This window comes from Lissotriton vulgaris, chromosome 2_1 (genome assembly GCF_964263255.1).
Source record: "Lissotriton vulgaris chromosome 2_1, aLisVul1.2, whole genome shotgun sequence".
NCBI lineage: Eukaryota > Metazoa > Chordata > Amphibia > Caudata > Salamandridae > Lissotriton > Lissotriton vulgaris.
In genome coordinates, this window is record NC_141687.1 from 1,458,170,802 (window position 1) to 1,458,190,672 (window position 19,871).

The following is a 19,871-nucleotide window of genomic DNA, read 5'->3' on the forward strand; positions in this document are numbered from 1 at the left end:
ACAGTAAAATTAATAGACAGCGTGCTTTTAAATAGGATAGATGATTGGATTCAGGAGTAAAGCATCCTAGCAGAGGCCTAGTATGGCTTTAGAAAAGGGAAGGACACAATTGACCAGTGCCTAAACCTGACCATAATTATCTCCAGATATATTCTAGCCAATGAGGGCCATCTATATATGGCATGTATTGACTTAACAGTTGCCTTTCAGTGCGTGGCTCATAGCAAGTTATTGGTAATAATAGAAGAAATAGGAGTCAAACCCCCCCCTGTTATTTCTTTTATTAGGCAGCTGTATACAGGAGCAACAGCATATGTCCGGTATGGAAGGAGCGGAGAATGTACAGGGGCATTTAACATCGAGAGAGGGGTAAGACAGGGTTGCGAACCAATCCCCTTTTTTAGGTGGAGCCTAGCGGCAGCACACATGCACTGCTCTCTCTGCGAGACTGCTGTAGTAGAAAATGGGAGAGAAGCAGTGGCCATTCTCTTCCCATATTTGTCATTGGCTTGTGTCATTGTCTTTAGTATATGCTGCCATCGGATTCGTTGATAGGCTGGTTAGTCTCTTCTTATTACGGTCCTGTCTTTATTTGTACTCTCCCATGGCGACTGGACCCTCTACTTCGGTTGTTAGACGGACCTATTATTTAGTCTGTAAGACTATTTACTTTATTGAGTTTCTCTTACTGCAGGCCGGACATGTGCTGCTTCAACTGAACCGCTTGTGTTTTATTAACCTGGCATTATCTTGTGTCGGTTTCAACCAACACCCCAAGTAAAATGGATTTAGGAATGTTTTGGGAATTAAGTCATGTGAATTCCAGGTAGCACATAATCTTGTACTAATGGGCTGAAGCTGACAACAGCACATCTGTGTTGCATGTCATCTGTACTAAATCCACTTGATGGGTTGCTTTCAAAAGCCTATTTTATTAACAACAACACCACCACCAATACCACCACCACCCCCACTAATACCGCCACCACCAACAATGCCACCGTCGACCCTACCAATACCACTACCACCACTTATACCACCACCAAAAACATCAATACCACCACCACCACCAAAACTACCCTTAATACCACCATCAATACCACCACCTCTACCACAACCAATACCACCATCACCACCAATACCACCACCACCACCTATACCACCACCAATAACAGTAATACCACCACCACCAAAACTACCCTCAATACCACCACCACCATCAATACCACCATCTCTACCACAACCAATACCACCACCACCCCCAATACCACCACCAATACCACCACCACCACCAATTTCACCACCACCAATACCACCACCACCAATGTTATCAATACCCACACCACCAACAATACCACCACCAATACCACCACCATCACCAAAACCACCACTACCACCACCAATACTACCACCAGTACCACAACCAAAATCACCATCACCAATACCACCACCACTACTACCACCACCAATACACCAATACCACCACCACCATCAATACCACCACCACCAATACCACCACCACCTCTACCACCACCAATACTACCACCAATACCACCACTACCACCAATACCACCCCAATACCACCAATACAATCACCAACACCGCCAATACCAGCACCCCCACCAATACCACCACCTATACCACTACCACCAATACCACCACCACCAATACCAATACAACCAATACTACCACCACCAGTACCACCATCACCAGAAATACCACCACCAATACACCACTAATAGCACCAACGGCAATACCACCAGGAACAATATCCCCATCACCAATACCACCAATACCACCACCAATACCACCACAACCAATACCACCACTACCAATACTACCACCACCAATACCAATACCACCACCAATACCAATACCATCACCACCAGTACCAATGCCAACACCAATACCAATACCACCACCAAAACCACCCCATCACCAATACCACCACGACTAATATCACCACCAATACCACCCCATACCACCACCAATACCACCACCACTAATACCACCAACACCAATATCAGTACCACCCCCACCTATACCAATACCAATACCACCACCAATATCACAACCACAGTACCAATACCACCAATACCACCAACATCAATACAACCACCACCAATACCAGTACCACTATCACCAATACCATCACCAACACCACCACCACCAATATGAATACCACCACCACCAATACCCCCAATGCCCCCACCGCCACCAATACCATGAATACCAATACCACCACCACCAATACCACCAAGTCAGCACCTCCCGCTCACTAGTATTAGCAGGGACACTGTATGAGGCCAGAGCATCAGCTGAGACCATCCCTCCCTCCCTCCATGCCTGCCATAAAGCACAGCCTGGCCAGCACCAGGAGGTGAAATCGTGGCCCTACTACAGCTGGAGTGTTTTTTATTAGGCAAAGATAGCAATGCTACACTACACATTGAAATCACGGTGAGGGCAGGAAATAGCCCCACCGCTCTTCGTCCTGAGCTGCGACAGTGTAATCACTGAGTGAAAGGTGTTGGAGCGCTTTGTTAGTGTTTATAGCTCAGATCATATGTAACTCTCACTTCACACTTTGTGTCTGTGTAATTTTCAACACTTACGCATCTTCTTCACTGCACTATTTATCACCGCTTTGAAGATGTTGCAGGCCGGTCCCTTTCTCTGATATTTACACTCTAACAAGCAGTTGAGAAGGCCCTTTATTGCAATGCAATAGGTCTTTATTGCAATGCAATAGGTCTCGCATTTGCGAGAGTTTAAGCTATTAGTATTGTAAATGACAATGCCTTTCATTTATGTTTTGGGGTTTAAAACCTAAATAGCTTAAACTTGTGAGACCTATGGCATTGCAAATGCTTGTTTTCTCTCTGTACACCTAATGAGTCAGAGGCAATTTCTGGGGTGAAAGATAATAGATGTTCCCTATGTGGAGTCATCCCCTTTACCTATACTCCTATGCGGATGATGCGGTGCTCCAGGCAAGAACTCCTTGGCGCTGCAGAAGGTCATACAAGAGTATACACGTTAAAAGGCTATGTTAGACCTGTGTGTAAACGTTTCAATATCCTTTGTTAATTGCAGAAATCTTGTAATTTTCATATAGAGGAGAGGAAATTAGAAGTGGCTGATACATTTTACTATTTGGGTCTATTATTTGACAAAAGCTTTCTTGGAAAAAGATGGTGCAAGAAAGACCCGTTTTCAAAATGGGATCAGGACACTTACAAAGTTTTCCACAAAATTGGGTTTGAAACCTATACCTAAAATCTTAAATATACAACAACCAAAAACAGTGACTAGTGCCGCCACATATGGGGCAGCAATTTGGGCTATGGTATATCCGGCTCCTCTGCAACGTGTGGAGGATGACTTTTGTAAGAAAATGGTCTCGCTCTCCTGCACATGTGCAAATTATTTACCATATTTTGAAATGGATTAATCAGACCTTGAGAACCTAATTATAATGGCTCCACTTTTATTATGGGTTTCCATATGGAAAAGACAATATGAACAACTAAACCAGGCAATCCTGAGGTGACTGTTTAAGACTGGATTATGCCGATAGGGTCCCCGGTTAAAATATGTAGAGAACACCTTGTATGAGCCAGTCTTCTTTGAGCTGATATTGCTGTGTGCCTCGTTCTCAAAGGTGAAATTCAAACACATTTTCCTGGAAAAAACTGATGATAGGTGGGAAAAGAATAAAGCACAAGTATTCTTAATGCAATAGGTCTCGCCTTTGGGACCTTATAAGTTTTTAGCTATGCAGCATATTATTGTAGGTACAGAAAGATTTACTGTTGTACCGTGCACAAAACAGTGAAAGGGTCAGTACCACAGGCTGTCACTCAGTGTCCCTTAAAACCTCTTTTTGACCATATAAGGCACTGCACCATGCTACATGTTAGAGACTGTCAGCCAGAGCAAAAATTGCTTGTGTTCAATTGAGTGTGAAGAGCGAATTATCCTTGCATGTGAAGAAAGGGCACACCTGTCAGGCTGTGATGTGCAAGAGCACCCCTTAAGCAAGGAAGTTTACATAACAGCTTCTACTATACAGGGTCGTCTAAAAAAATTAGATGCCCTGTTTTCTTGCATTGCACTAACACACATCCATGCAATAAAGTGCAAAATTAACTGAATCTCTATTCCTGAGAAAGAGGGAACTCTTTCTGTAGGTCCGATCACCATATACCCGGGTAGCGCAGGTGATGTCATGCACTTATTATCTTCCTTGTCCCTGCCTTGCAATTGTCTCCTGTTTACCTCTGAGGTACTGCAGGAAGTACCTAGAGTAGAATCAAGAGAGTAAGTAAACACGGTTCTTCGAGGTTTGTTTTCTTTCTGCTTTTTCCAGTCTCTTCTGGCCCCCACCCTCCGAGACCAGAAAGGACATTGTTAAAGCACTACATGGCCAGCAGCTGCTACGCATGATGACCCCCTAATTTTCCTTCATGATGATCATTCACATGTCAAAGTGGGCCAAGACATAAATGGTCCATTGATGCCACACCTCTTCTACAAGGTACCGAATAAACCAGTGCCAATCAACTGAGCTAGCAGTGCGCTGGAGGAAACTGCACCCCCTATGGCAATTCAAAGAATGGGAAAAACTGCAAACGGATCAACGTAAATGAAAGCGAATAATTTAAAATAAGTATAAGAAATCAATGCAGTGATCTCGGAGGTGGGGGCACGCAAGGAGTGTAGTGCATGGATGGCAGCAGGGACGAGATTAAGGGCCCGATGTAGGTAAATCTTTTTTACCACTTCATAAATACCGATTCATACCGAATCAGTATTTAAGAAGTGGTAAAAAAGAGAAGGGCAGATGTAGGTAATTTTATTTTAAAAATTACCGAATCGGAAGCAATCCGTATTTACCGATTCAGTAAATACCGAATCGGTAATGCCCATTGATTCCTATGGGCATTGAAGCTCATAGGAATCAATGGGCATTACCGAATCGGTATTTACCGATTCGGTAATTACCGATTTCTGCAAGGGTGCAGGGGGTGTCACTTTGACACCCTCTAGCACCCCCAATACTGGCTTGTGTGCCATGTGGCACACAGACATGCCCTAAGGGCATGTCTGTCTGTCACATGGCATAGGTGTGCATGCACACATGTGCATGCACACCTGGATTCGGTATTTTAACACCCAATTGGATTGGGTGTTAAAATACCGAATCTGAAGGGCCTGTGGGACTGAAAGTAGTCCCACCTACATCCCGAATTTTAAAACTCGGTAAACTTACCGATTCGGTATTTTTCAAATTCGGTAATTTTACCGAATTGGTAAAATACCGAATGGTACAAAAAAAGGTCCCCTACATCTCAAAAGGCCAAATACCGGTCGGAAACGGCCGAATTCGGCCGTTTCCGACCGGTATTGGCCACCTACATCGGGCCCTAAATGAGGGCACAACACAGCAAATCATGCGAAAATTTATCAAACAGGTTGGAGGTAGGAGATTATTAAAACAAGCAGTGGCCTCGATGGGGTGGTGGGGGCCTACGAGCAGTGTTGTGGGAGTGGTGAGTGGGGAGGTATGGGGAGAATTAGGGATGGCAAGCAAATTAAGCGGACTGAAGTTTCATTGCACCAGTAAACAGAATACTTAACGACCAAAAGACGCTGGCCAACCAAAAAAAGAGTTCTCTTAAAGTATAAATACCCTGAACAGTAAGAACCCACGTAACAAGGGCAGTCCACATGGGAGCATACAAAATTCCAAAAGGAGGGACTACTAAGTGTATTCACCAAGGAAAAGCCAACATTTCTAAAGGACAGCAAGAGGAACCAATGAAAAAGATGGGTGTTTTTTTAAGCCCATATCCTAAATACAGCATGTCTCTTTAAGACAGCGCATGTGCTGCCTAGGCAAGAACTAAAAATAGCAAATGTTACTGTCCAGTAGCTGTCCCTAGCCTTTTCAACTCAAACTCATGCTCCTTTTAGGACACAGCAGGGTGATTGCTGCAGCAAATCACACAAATTGAAGAACAGTGTCTTTTTGAAGCTGCACCAGCAAGCAGGGAGCCACACAAACTTTACTTTTTGTAAGCACATCATACATTTGTGTATGTACAGTGGAGAGCAGGTGCAGGGTGTACAGGAGCCAAGGGAAACCCACAAACCCATCCAACTGCATGATTCAAAACAAGCAGTTCACTTCCTATATCATGTGTTGAAAGTTCAGCTCAAGTGGTGCTTGGTCCTGGGATGGGTGCCGCAAAATGCACTTTCCCAGCATTACCACCACCATCTAGCACGCATGAGCTCACAGTTCTTTGAAGACTGGTGATGTGGGTGTTTGTGTAGTCGTAAGGATGGTAAAAGACATTCATTTACCTCATCCCTTGTCAATGAGGAGGCAGACAAATGCTGGCATGAACTGTCACTAAACAAAGGGCTGAAAAAAGCCTACCCATTCCCACCTCTATTTCTAGGCTGTCTAGTGGGGTTACCAAGAAAAGGCAATGACTGACTGAGTAACAGCTGAAGGAGGCCACACAGAGTCCATGTGTGCATAATCATTTTTTTTAGAATCTGTTAGGCAACTAAATCTGTCTTTGGACCAGACCTAAAAAAAAAAAGTATTGGCATATGCAAGAGCTATTGGCTTTGTGAATGTGTTTCAGCCATGTTGTACATCAGCAAGGCTGCTGTTCAGCATGGCTAAAAGTTAGGGGCTTGGCAAAAAGTCATGTAGAGTGTCAGAGTGGAGTGGCAAAGAGGGTTGGAGTGGCATATTGTGGAGTCACGCAGAGTGGTATAGAAAGGACTGGTGTGTTGCAGCGTATAGTGGGGCAGAGTGCAGGGGCATTGATAGTAGTGCCACTAAATTCAGTGGAATAGAATGTAGTGGCATAGATTAGAGTAGTGCATAGTAGAGTGTAGTGGTAATGAGTGGAGCAGAGCAGAGTGGAGTCGAGTGGCATATAGTGCAGTAGCGTAGCCTGCAGAGTACAGTCAAGTGGCATAGAGTGCAGTGGACTAAAATAGTAAGTACAGTGTAGCATAGCACAGAGTGCTGCAGAGTAGAGTATCGTGCAGTAGGATAGAGTGCAGTAGTGTAGAGTAGTGCAGAGTAGAGTGGCATAGAGTACAGTGATGCAGAGTAGAGTGCAGTAGAATAGAGGAGAGTGGTGTAGAGTGCAGTGGCATAGAGTAGATTGTTTCAGACTGGAGTGAAGTGGAGTGGTGCAGGGGGGATTGCAGTTCCGTAAAGTGGCTTAGAATGTAATGGCGTAAAGTGGTGTAGAGTGCAGTGGAGCAGAATAGATTAGAGTGACGTACAGTGGACTGGCATAGAGTGCAGGGATATAGAGTTGAGTTTTACAGTGTAAAGTGCATTGACGTAGAGTGTATTGGCCTAGAGTGCAGTGTTGCAGAGTGGTGTAGAGTGTAGTGGTGTAGAGTGGCGAACAGTGCATTGGCATGTAGTAGAGTGGTACAGGGTAGAGTAGAGAGGCGTAGTTTGAAGTGGCATAGAGAGCAATGGCATAGAGTGGAGTGGTGCAGAGTAGAGTGTGAAGGTGAAGAGTGGTGCACAGTAGACTAGAGTATGCATGCCATGGTAGAGCTCTGCTCATTGCAGCCAATACATTTTCAATTGAAATGACCATTACATTTGTACACACATACAGTTTTGCTAATAAAAGTATACAGCGCACAAACAAAAATGTGTGGAAATTGTATAACCTAGTGTTTTGATTAGTTTTGATCATATTAAAGAATTTGCTATCAACACACTTCAAAAATAACAAAAAAGTGCTTCATTTTTGTTCCTAACATTGATACATTCTGAAATACTTAAACAGTTTGTTTACATGTTGGTGTGTGCTAGAAAAAAACCTCTTTCTTACCCTCAGTATCCATCAAGATTGTTACATAAATCCTCTCACTTTGAAGTTAGATAAATGAAAGTAAACAATTGCCCTTGAAAGACAGCACCTCAAATTTGACCTTGGTCTTTGAATGCATACCAAATGTGACAAGATAACAACAAGATTTAAAAGCCTGTTCACAGAAAGGGAATTTGTGAAAGAATATAGTAAACACAGTTCAAGCAGCGGGAGGGATAAACTGAACCTGGAGAGCCTAAAGGAAATAAAGCCAGGAAATAGAAAGCCAGAAAATGTGACTTACAAAAAACAAAGCCAATGGTAATCAATGGGAGGAATGCATTTCTAAGTCTGCTTTCGAAAAATCCCCAAGATGTCTTTAGAAAATGATGCAGCTGTGCTATCTGATAGGCTGCAACCTAAAAAGGATACATTTCACCATGAAATGGTGGCAATGGAAAAACACTATAGGGCATATTATCAAGCCCATTATCACCGCTCTAGCTGGAGTTTCCTGACGCTAAAGCGGCAATAATTTTAACGCCATTCTTGATAATATGCCCCTAAGACAATTTACACCCTGGTGACCAATACAAGGTAGAATGGGCAGCTTCCCATGGTTCAAGCTAAAAAGTAGGATTTGGAAAGAGGGATATGAGAAATTACGGAATAAATCAATTTAGAATACTCCGGAGGCTCAATCCTACAAGGAATACTTAAAATATTACAAAATCTAGCAAATAAGTAAATCTGAGGTCAGCTTTAAGAAACATTAAATGTCACCAAAATAGATTAACTAGTGCAGTTGGTACGAAATTACTAACAAAATCTTACCAAAACAACTACCATAGGACAGCTGCAAATGTGTCAGGAACTGTCCCACTGACAAGAAGAGGCAAAGAATAAAGTACGACAACGAGTTCAAGATACAACACGAGGGACGAATAAATTAATGCACAACTGAAAGGGAGAGAAAAGGAAGAGGTATATCTCACCGAATGGTTAACATGGCCAGCCAGACCCCTACAAAGTAAGAGTAGGTGAGAGGAGGTAAAGCCAGAGGAAAAACAGCATGTAGTGTAGTGTGTCACGACTCACATAGTGTCTGGTCGGTTAGAGCAAGCTGGTAGCAGATAGGCAAAGGAACTGCTCTGAATTATTGAGCTGTAGATGGTTTACCATTGGGGTAGTTTGTATGAAGCCAGATCGTGGAGATAAAAAACAGTCCGATTCCACAAGCAGTACATGTATAAACTGCCTGTCCCTCGCTGCAGCAGCTCCATTTCCAACGCCAATCATATGACGTCAGCAGCACTGCCATATCCGAGGATATCGGAAGGGGAACACAGGGAATGGCTGCACAGAGGACGAACAATGGCCCTGTGGTGTCTTGGTTACAGTGCATGCATCCAGCTCCATAGCAACTGGATGATGCTCTGTAGTCAGGTTCCAGACTGTAGGGTGCGTGAGGACAGTTGAGGGAGAGTTAGAGAAGAAATGAGATGTACCTGCTTGTCTTGGAATAAAGGATTACCTTACTTCAGCCTGTTTTGCTCATCTTTACATTTTGGTGACGTTTTATAGGCTCACAAGTCAAGCAGAGGAATTAAGGACCCATGCACGTTTCCTTGATTCTAAAAAAATTGGGATTCATCCGAATTTTAATTCTGGAACTCATTTTCTTCTTTTATTTTACACAGATACTTTCTGAAGAATCTACTCTACTTAATTTTTTAGACTCTGTGAGGAAATCCCTATTGCAAGATTTGTACCTTGAAGCAGCTGTTTTCTTGAACTTCCACCCACCTTCTTGTAAGCAAAATAATTGACTGACTGTACAATATGAATTGGATCTTGGTATCGTTTGCCTGAACTGTCACTTTATGGCTGATTGAAAAAGGTGAGGAACCTGCGGCCAGCGCATGTGTCTTCACATGCGTTTAACCAATCTACGCTGAAGTGAGGAGCCGGCCTTGAGTGTTCACTGCTTTGATTATCTTTGATCTATTTTTTGTGAGTAGTCTAAAATCAGCATTGTGTCAGTATGCACGCTGATGGTGATGTGCATTAGCGAGTGTTGATTGTAACTGTTACTGGCAAAGGTTGGATCAACGGGGATTCCAGTCCAACGGCGCTTCTCGTCTGCATCATTTGAGCAGCTGCGCCAGTTCATCTTCGCTCTGTCCTCCCGCATTGTCTTGTGCGATCTACTTTCAACAAGTTCTCCTTGGTTGGCGCTGTACGCTGACCACGCCAGGTCACACTCGCGTTAACACGGGGTCAGGTATGCGACGCTACATGCCGCCATTTTGGGAATTTCTTGCTTCACTAATTAAACGTTTTTCCTTCACAGGAGACCATTCGTAATTACAACGATCGCACAAGAGACCAAAGTACTGTTTTAACACCTTGGCTGCTAATGGTTTTCCCCTCCTGTGCTGATCCTGATTGACCCCCATTGTTCATGATGAGCTCAGCTCGTCATAAGCACAGCTCCACTGTGCCTCATGACGAGCTGAGCTCGTCATGAGCATGCAAGGGGTTAAAAGAAATTTTTTTTTACAAGTGATTCTGCGCTGATATGCACACCGCATATCACGTATTCTACTTCATTTTTTTATCACGATGATGTGCACACAATAACAATTACTGCACATCGAAGTTGTGTTTACAGTGATGTGCACATTCTACAATATCTGTAGCACAATAGTAGTCAAATGCGCATACTTTATTCAGTGACTGCACAATTATTTTACACTTCACATGTGGTGTGTATGTTGCATGATTACTACTGTTTACTTGTTATAGATTATTGAATAGAGTTATACTTATTATAGTTTGGTTACAATATTTGTATTAAGGTGCTTACTATTTTTTTATTATGACTTACAATTCCAGTTATATTCTACAATGGCTTCACAAGGTGGCTTGAATACCCCGTTCCATTCTTACCACGTCCTGGTGAACCTTTAATTAAGGGGTCGGATTGGAAAGACTATTTTTTAAACTACATTGAAGCATTAGAGGAAGAACATGAAGACACATTTTTGCAATCTAGAAAAAAGAAAATGCTTCTTCATAGTCTTGGTCCTGAAGGAAACAGAGTATTTAAACAAATAGGAAAAAAGTGAGACCTGCTGACAGTGAGAATGTGTTTCTCGATGCCCTAGAAGACGTTGATGCTCATTACCATCCACCGGTGTGTGTGGGAATAAGTAGATAGGAATTCTTTAAAAGAAAGCAAGGTAAATCAGAAGCAGTAGAGGATTATGTGTCCTCATTAAAAAAAATTGGCAAATAACAGTGAGTGTGGCACACTCCACGACAGTTTCACTAGAGATCAGTTAGTTATGCATTCCAATAACTACTCCATTCAAGAAAAACTTTGGACTTGTGTAGATGCCCCCCTCAATGACATTTTTGCAATCATTAGGAAAGCTGAATTGTCTAAGAGGTGTGCCAAAGTTGCACTTAAAGACAAAGAAGAAGGTTTGACTGTTGGTAATGTATCCCAAAGCCATATTAAAAAGAATGATAAACGTGCATCCTCCGATGTAAGAAAGAATTTTACTGTTCCTAATAAATCTAAAAGTGACAAAACTCTAAACTGTTACAGATGTGGCTACAAGGGTCATTACGTCAATGATACTAAGTGCCCTGCCTTAAAATCCAAATGCAACTTTTGTGGTAAAGTTGGCCATTTCACTAAAGCTTGTAGGTTTAAATTGAATAAAGAAAAGAAAACTGTTGGTTGCATCAATCAGGGTGAAGATGATACTAAAACTAATTCGGATTCATCTAGTGATGATGGCATTTTATGCATCATAGACAACTGTGAATCTAATGACATAGTGTCAAATGTATGTTCGAATTCTAAAAAAAACTACTTCTGACATTAAAATTGTCAGTGTCCTTATTAATATTGTACCAGATTCAGGATCTCCATACACTATCATCCAACGTGAAGTTTGGAATGAGTTTTTTGCAAACAACCTAAATAAGAATTTAGTTCCTCCTGATATCCAACCTGTTACCTTTACTGGTGAGAAAATTCCAATGTTTGGGTTTGCAGAAGAAATCTTTGAATTTAAAGGCAGGAAATCCTTAGGCAAGTTATATGTAGCAGAAGTTGGTCCCTCTGTCCTGGGTTGGATAGACCAAGGCGCTTTAGGTATCATCTTAAACCCTAAAAATGACAAACATGTGGTGATTTTAGAAGAGGGTGATAAAGTTTTCATTGATAAAATTGTTAAACAATTTCCCAAAGTTTTCTCAGGTGAAGTTGGTAAACTGGTTGGTTTTTCACATAAAAACATTCTCAAGGATGATGCACGTCCAGTTAGTCACAAAGCCAGAAACATTCCTATTAATGTTAAGGAAACTGTCAAGAGTAAATTAGACAGTTTAGAAAAGAAAGGTATGATTGAGCCCATTGAGAGTGCTGAGTGGTTGGTCTCATTGGTAGTCGCGAGGAAATCGGATGGGCGTCTTCGGTTATGCATAGACTTGAGAGACCTGAACAAGAACATTTTAATAGACACGTTTCCTCTGCCCAGGATAGATGAACTCTTGGCTCAAACGAAAGACATTAAATGGTTTTCAAAATATAAATCCTCCCTGAGCACCATGTATTATTTACTTAGGAGTAAAAAAATATAACATATATAAACAACATTCAATTTTCCTGAAATGGTACAGAAGATTCCAAAAAGTACTCCTCTTAAATTATATCGTAGTCCAAAAGAAATCTCAAATGCAAATTAGAATCCTCATCTGCCCATGTACCAGTAATTCAATTCAGTAGTTTAAGAGGAGTACTTTTTGGAATCTTCTGTACCTATTCAGGATAATTGAATGTTGTTTATATATGTTATATTTTTTTAATCTTAAGTAAATAATATATGGTCCTCAGGGAGGATCTATATTTCAGTAATTAGGATCCACATCTTCTGTGGATCTGTGGGGCTGTTTGGTAACCAACCCCTTCCTCACCCTTTTGATGCACCCTTGATACTTTGGTCTTTTGTTACATAACCCTTACATATAGTTGAGCGCCCCGACAGAACCTGGTTACCAGAAGTTAGGAATTCTCTTATATATACAGGTGTGGGCAGCCACGGGGGATACAATGAATAGAGATAAGGAAGCCCAAGACTTATTCAGCAATCTCAATGCTGGATCCTCCATAGGTACAGCTGTGGGTACTAGTAAGGATCAAAACCAAGACGGTTTGAGAGCTAAATTTGTCAAATTAGAACAGCTTAAAAAGGCTGAATTGAATAAGTGGTGGGATGCCGCCACCTTAAAACAATATTTGGTATTAAACCGGATACCGAGGGGACTAAGGTCACAAATTATGCCAACCTGTGAGGACTTGGAACCAGATTTACTAGATACTTGGGAAAAGGAATTAACTTACAGTTCTAGGAATTTGATTAACATACGGATAGAGAATGCTGAGAGGAAGATTAAGAAATTACTTATTGAGATTGAGACAGTTGTAGATGAGATCAAACAACTTAATATACCTGAGGCAACGATGAAGAATTATGTGATACTAGATAAGATTCTAATAGCCTTACAAACAGATATTAAGAGAAGGAAGGCTAGAAAATTGAAACAGGATGAGAATGATTATGTGACAGGACGTATATTTACGTTCGCACACCATTTTGAGCATCTCATGAATAAAATTCAGCCTTCCAAAAAGAAAGGTGAGACTTCTAGTGTTAGTGATGTATATTCCTCTTCAAGCAATGTCTCTACTAAGTGAAAATGAGGAAATAGCGGATGGACAGGTAGCGACAGCTAGTGGAAATAATTTTTTACAAGAAGTTCGAAGGATAAGGATTGGCAATCGAGAAGCAGGGGTGAGGTTCCGAGAGACAGGTGGATTAAGACCAGGAGAGGAACAAGAGGGAAAGGAAGATCCAAAAATAAGACAAGGGATGAGAACCCGTTCTTGGAAGAATTGAAAAATAGTATTATAAATGATAATGAGATAGAGATTATCAATCTATCCTCATTAGACCTGACACTGGATATGGTTTCTATGTTGAAAAAAGGTTTGATCTTTTGCCCTACTACCAAGATGGATTGGAATATGGCTAAAATTGACTTGTAAAGATTCGTTAGGATTCTCAAAATAAAGAAATACTTTGCAAACAAATCGCAGGTGTTTAGACCTATCATTAACAGACCAGAATTGAGTAACCTTTCGATTCAAGAAATTCAGGATACTAAAATATTGTTATCCTTAACAGAAGGTGAGGAAGATCCATTGACAATGCCTAAGTTACTACTTGATCTTGACATTAATCAAAGCTCCTTTGAGACCAGTGGCTTAAAGACGAAATCACGGTGGACCCTGTGGTATTGGTGTATGTATAGTGCGTGTGTGTCTCGTGTGTGTGGCGCGTGTATGTGTGGGCGCGTGTATGGCGTGCGAGTGTAGAGCGTGTATGGCGTGCGAGTGTGGAGTGCGTGGAAGGTTGTGTGTGGAATGCAGCGGGGGAGTCAGTTGCTGGAGGGGAAGGCGGAGGAGGCTCCTGTGTTCATGTCGCTGTTATACCTGCTACTCAATTTAATAAAGAAGAAGATCAACAACTAACTGCCTACGCGTCCTGCTTACAATACATGGCGACGAGCGGGATCTTCAGCAACAGCGACATCGAGCAAGGAATATTTTTTTTTTCAGATTCTTCCAATTTTACTTTATTCACGAAATGATGCTCAACTAACTTTGAACGGCAACTAATACTGTAAACGGCGATCTTCTCGGCGAATTGGTATGTCAAAATATTTTTTTATTACCTCCAAAATCATTATTCTTCGTGGTGCATTTTTCAAGTTGACTCTCTACCAACATCGGCGCGCGCTTGCTCTTAAGCGTGAAATCCAAGAGTGTCGTCATTACGCCCAGCGTTACCACGTGACCCCACCACATCGTCACTACGCTGAGTATCTTCACGCGAGAGCACAGCGGTGATCTGTTGTTATTGTATCCTAGCAACGCGTTAACGAAGCAACGCGTCAATTTCACAACGCGTTAAGGGAACAGAGCACAGCGGTGATTTGTTGTTATTGTATCCTAGCAACGCGTTAACGAAGCAACGCGTCAATTTCACAACGCGTTAAGGGAACAAAGGATTTTCGACTAGTACCAATTGCCTGATGCTGATTTCAACGCCGGATACCATTTTAATACGATTAATTGTGAATTACCAAGTTTAATTTCATTTTAACCTTGATGAACCATTTGAGCAACATTATAAAGAAGATAAGTATTGCCATACCACTTTGAACTCTGGTGAACTGTTTGTGCAAGCATTTGCAACTATTTAGGTATTACCATACCATTTTGAACTCTGGTGAACTTTTTGTGCAAGTATTTACAAAGAATTTAAAAAAAAAAAAAAAAACATTATTATTTTTTGTAAACAATTTTCTTTCTTTTCTTCTGTATAGTGTAACTTGTACTTTCATTGAAATGTCTTCAATTCATCCACCGCCATTCTTTTTAGCGGAATCTGGTGAACCTCCTATTGCATGGGACTTATGGTTAGATATGTTTGAAGCTTATGTGGAAGTTTTAGCGGAAGAAGAATCTTCACAAGAAAGAAAAGTGTCGTTACTTAAACATAGATTAGGTGCTGTAGGATTAAGGGAGTTTAAAAATCTTCCTAAAATTGAGAATGCTGGTGACATGGGTGTTTACCAATGTGCTGTTAAACAAATGCAGGAAAGATTTGGGAGAAAAATTAATGTAGTGATGGAAAGGTTTAAGTTTTACTCAAGGGCTCAAAAAAGTGATGAATCTATTGATCAATATGTATCTGCCTTAAGAGGTTTAGCTGTCACATGTGAATTTGAAAGCATGACGTATGACCAAGTTTTGCGTGATCAGATTCTTATGAAGACCAAATCGAAGAAGATCCAAGAGAAACTATGGTCATCCGGAAGCACTTCTTTGAAAAATGCTATTGAAGTAGCTAGGGGTGTAGAAATTTCCGACCAATGCATTCGTGAGGTCAGGAATGAAAAGAATGATTCTGATTCTAATTCCATTAATGTTGTAAGTAAAAGTGACAGGTCTAAACTCAAAAGTGATAATAAGATGACAAATTATTCATCTTATCCCAGTAAGAAAAGCAATGAAAGGAGTTTTGAAAGAAATAATGACCCGAAAAAATTCGCATGTTTTAGATGTGGGTCTTCTACTCATTTAGCTAATTATAAGTGGTGTCCTGCCCTTGATAAAATTTGTACTAACTGTAAAAAAAAAGGACATTTTACCAGAGTTTGTCGGAATTTTAAAGCAAAAGTTAATTACTTGCAAGATGACGAGCAGGATGACATTAACTGTGTCCAGGGTGAAAATCAGGATGATGTCTTCCATGTAGTGGGTGATATATGCAGTATTCACGATGAAGTAACTAAAGGGGCGAGTAGGGTTAAAAAGTTACCATCATGTCTTGTTAATATCGATGGACTAGAAGTAAAGGTCATGGTCGACTCTTGTGCCTGGTATACCATTATGGGTATGGATTCGTTCAAATCTCTGTGGCCCAGCAGGCCATTATTAGGTCCTGATATACATCCTGGGAGTTACACCGGACACAGAATACCCTTAGAAGGTTTTATAATTGCCCAAATAAGTTTTGGGTGCAACTCTTGTCAGGGGAAAATTTATGTGGCCAACAAAGGTGCGACTATCTTGGGGTGGCCACACATTTATGATTTAGGTATGAAAATTGACCCTAGACGGGAATGTCCAGTCTATTCCATTCAAGATGAGTGTGTTCAAGATGAGTGTATTGAAAAGGATACTTACTCAAATCTTCCAGAGAAATTTCCTGATGTATTCTCAAGTGGAATTGGTAAAATGGTTGGATTCAAGCACAGAATAATATTAAGGGAAGGTGCATGCCCCATTCGGCAAAAACTTAGAAATGTCCCAATTAGTTATAGAGAAAAATTGGGTGAAATACTTAAAAAACTATGTAGTGATGGTATTGTTGAACCAGTTGAAAGCTCTGATTGGGTTTCGCCAGTGGTCATTTCGCTTAAATCCAATGGCGATTTGCGCTTGTGTGTTGACCTAAGATGTTTAAACGAGGCTATCTGGGTGGATACATTTCCTCTTCCAAATTTGCAAGAACTGACATCATCTGTGGGTGGTTCTTCTTGGTTTTCCAAGATAGACTTAACTAGTGCATATCATCAAATTGTGTTAGAGGATGATTCTAAACACTGCACTGCTTTTATCACCACAGAAGGAATGTTTAGGTATAAACGTATGCCTTTTGGACTCGCCAGTGCATCTGCAGTGTTCCAAAGGGAAATGTGCAGGTTTTTACAGGGCATTGAAAATGCCAAAGTGTTCCAAGATGACATTTTAATATATGGGAAGAACAAAGAGTGTCATGATAAAAGCTTGTTTGCAGTTCTGGAAGCATTAAGGAAAAGTGGTCTAACTATTAAAAATGAGAAATGTGTATTTGGGAAATCTGAGGTAGAATACTTAGGTCATGTCATATCTAAGGATGGTATTCGACCCAAAATAAGTCATGTGGATGCTATTTTAGCTGTTCCAGAACCTACAAGCAAAGAACAATTGATGTCATTTCTTGGTCTGACAGAATTTTATTCACGTTTTATTGAGAACTATGCTTCAAAAGTTGAACCTCTAAGATCTTTACTAAAGAGAGGTGTAACATTTTCATGGGGTGATCAACAGAGTACTTGTTTTGAGAAAGTGAAGAAGGAAATAGTTACTACGCCGTGTTTGAAACCCTTTTTACCAACGGCTGAATGTGTTCTATCTGTGGATGCATCTGGGTATGGTATTGGTGCTGTGTTTTCCCAACGGGTCAAGTCTGAAAAGTGGGTAGTAGCATATGCTTCACGTACTTTGACTAAAGCGGAACGGAATTATTCCGTTATAGAAAAAGAATTGTTGGCTGCTTCATGGGCAGCTGAAAGATTTCGAATGTATATATGGGGAAGGAAATTTAAAATTTGTACTGACCACAAACCATTAGTGAACATTTTAAGACCTGAGGGGGGGAAGAACTTAACGCCAAGATTAGCTCGTTTAGCTTCAAAGCTGCAAATGTTTAGTTTTGACATTGAATACATTCCTGGTAAAGACAACGTTGTTGCTGATGGTCTATCTAGATTACCCAATGCAGATTTGTTTGATGCAAAGACCAACACTGATTGTGAAGTGGCGTTTACCGCTAAGGACGTATTTCTTATAGACGCCCAAAATGTTGTAAGCAACATTTCGGAAGCATCTTGGGTGAGTGAGATGGAGAAGGATGTGGTCCTAAAAGAAATTAAACGGTTCATAGTTGAAGGATGGCCTAGAGAGTCTTATTTACGTGGTGAATTTATTGCCTTTTCTAAGATTAAGGATGAGTTATGTATTGTCAATGATATCATCCTAAGAGGTGACAGGATTGTGCCTCCAGTTGGCTTAAGGAAGGACATTGCTGAGAGAAGTCATGTTGGACATGGTGGTATGTCCAGTTCTAAGAGAAGAGTTAAAGAATGGTTCTGGTGGCCAGGTGTGGACTCCATGGTGGACAAACTAGTAAGGGATTGTAAAATCTGTAACAGCAGTGATAAAGTGGTTAAGCCGTTGAGTGTGCCATTGACCATGGTAGAGCTACCTGGATATCCGTGGCAGAAAGTAGCTATCGACTTTATGGGGCCATTTTCAGCTTTGTCTTCTGTAGATTGCTATGCCATAGTATTGGTGGATTATTATTCAAAATGGCCCGAGGTAAGGATGGTGAACGGAATGACCACGGATGTTGTTATTGAGTTTTTAGAGGATGTATTTTCGAGAGAGGGTGTACCTGAAATATTAGTTTCGGATAATGGTCCCCAATTTGTTTCACAAAAAATGGAAGAGTTTTTATTGGTGATGGGCACTAAGCACATTAAGTCATCATTATACCACCCAGAGGGAAATGGCCAAGTTGAGCGCTTCAACAGGGTGGTCAAGGAAGTGATTGAATTAGCACTAAGTGCAGGATTACCCTGGAGGAAGGCTTTGCAAGAGAGGTTGACTGCCTATCGTGTAACTCCCCACTCAGCCACTGGGAAGACACCTTTCGAAATTTTGAGAGGCAGGAAGCCATTTACGGGATTGGTTCCCTGGTGGTTAAGGAAAAGGAATAATAGAATGCAATGTAACTCTAAGGACATTGATGAAGAAGTCAGATCTGAAGTCAAAAGGTATCAAGATCGCAATCAGCAGTATCACGGTAACAGATGTAACTGGCCACTAGTTAAGATAGGTCAGATGGTTAGGGTGAAGAATCCTAGGAAGGTACTGAAAGGTGAAAGTGTATGGTCCAAACCTTTAAAGGTAGTTAAGGTTTTTGGTAGTGCTGTTGAATTGGAAGATGGCAAAAGGTGGAATTTTCGCCAATTGAGCTTTTGTAATGAGAGGAGGGGTGTGGTTGGTGTACATTCTGATGGTGGGTCTTGTAGTGGTTACTTGTTAGGTGATGATTTTGGTTTGGTTAAGGATTTGGGGTTGAGGTCGACCGGTAATGCAGGTACGCGTGAGCCTAGAGATGTTGATGATGTTGGTCCATCTAGTGCTAGTGATATTATAGATGTTGATGGTGTTGGATCATCTCATTCTAATGTTGATATTGGTGGTGAATGTCTTCGCCGTGGCGATAGAGTAAGGAAGATGCCAGCTAGGTTTTTGGATTTTAAGCTAGGGTGATTTTCCTGATGGTTCTTTAGTTTTTGAGGAGGAGGGTGTGTGGTATTGGTGTATGTATTGTGCGTGTGTGTCTCGTGTGTGTGGCGCGTGTATGTGTGGGCGCGTGTATGGCGTGCGAGTGTAGAGCGTGTATGGCGTGCGAGTGTGGAGTGCGTGGAAGGTTGTGTGTGGAATGCAGCGGGGGAGTCAGTTGCTGGAGGGGAAGGCGGAGGAGGCTCCTGTGTTCATGTCGCTGTTATACCTGCTACTCAATT

The 19,871-nt window shown here is 41.4% G+C and overlaps 1 protein-coding gene and 1 pseudogene across 1 annotated transcript in view; both read right to left on the minus strand.

Moving 5' to 3' along the window:
• Nucleotides 1-10,062, minus strand: part of LOC147732754 (coatomer subunit zeta-1 pseudogene) — a 56,628-nt pseudogene extending 46,566 nt beyond the window's left edge.
• The window catches only part of HEPACAM (hepatic and glial cell adhesion molecule), a 1,458,998-nt gene that overhangs the window by 363,741 nt on the left and 1,075,386 nt on the right, over nucleotides 1-19,871 (minus strand). The gene's annotated exons all lie outside the window — the stretch shown is intronic.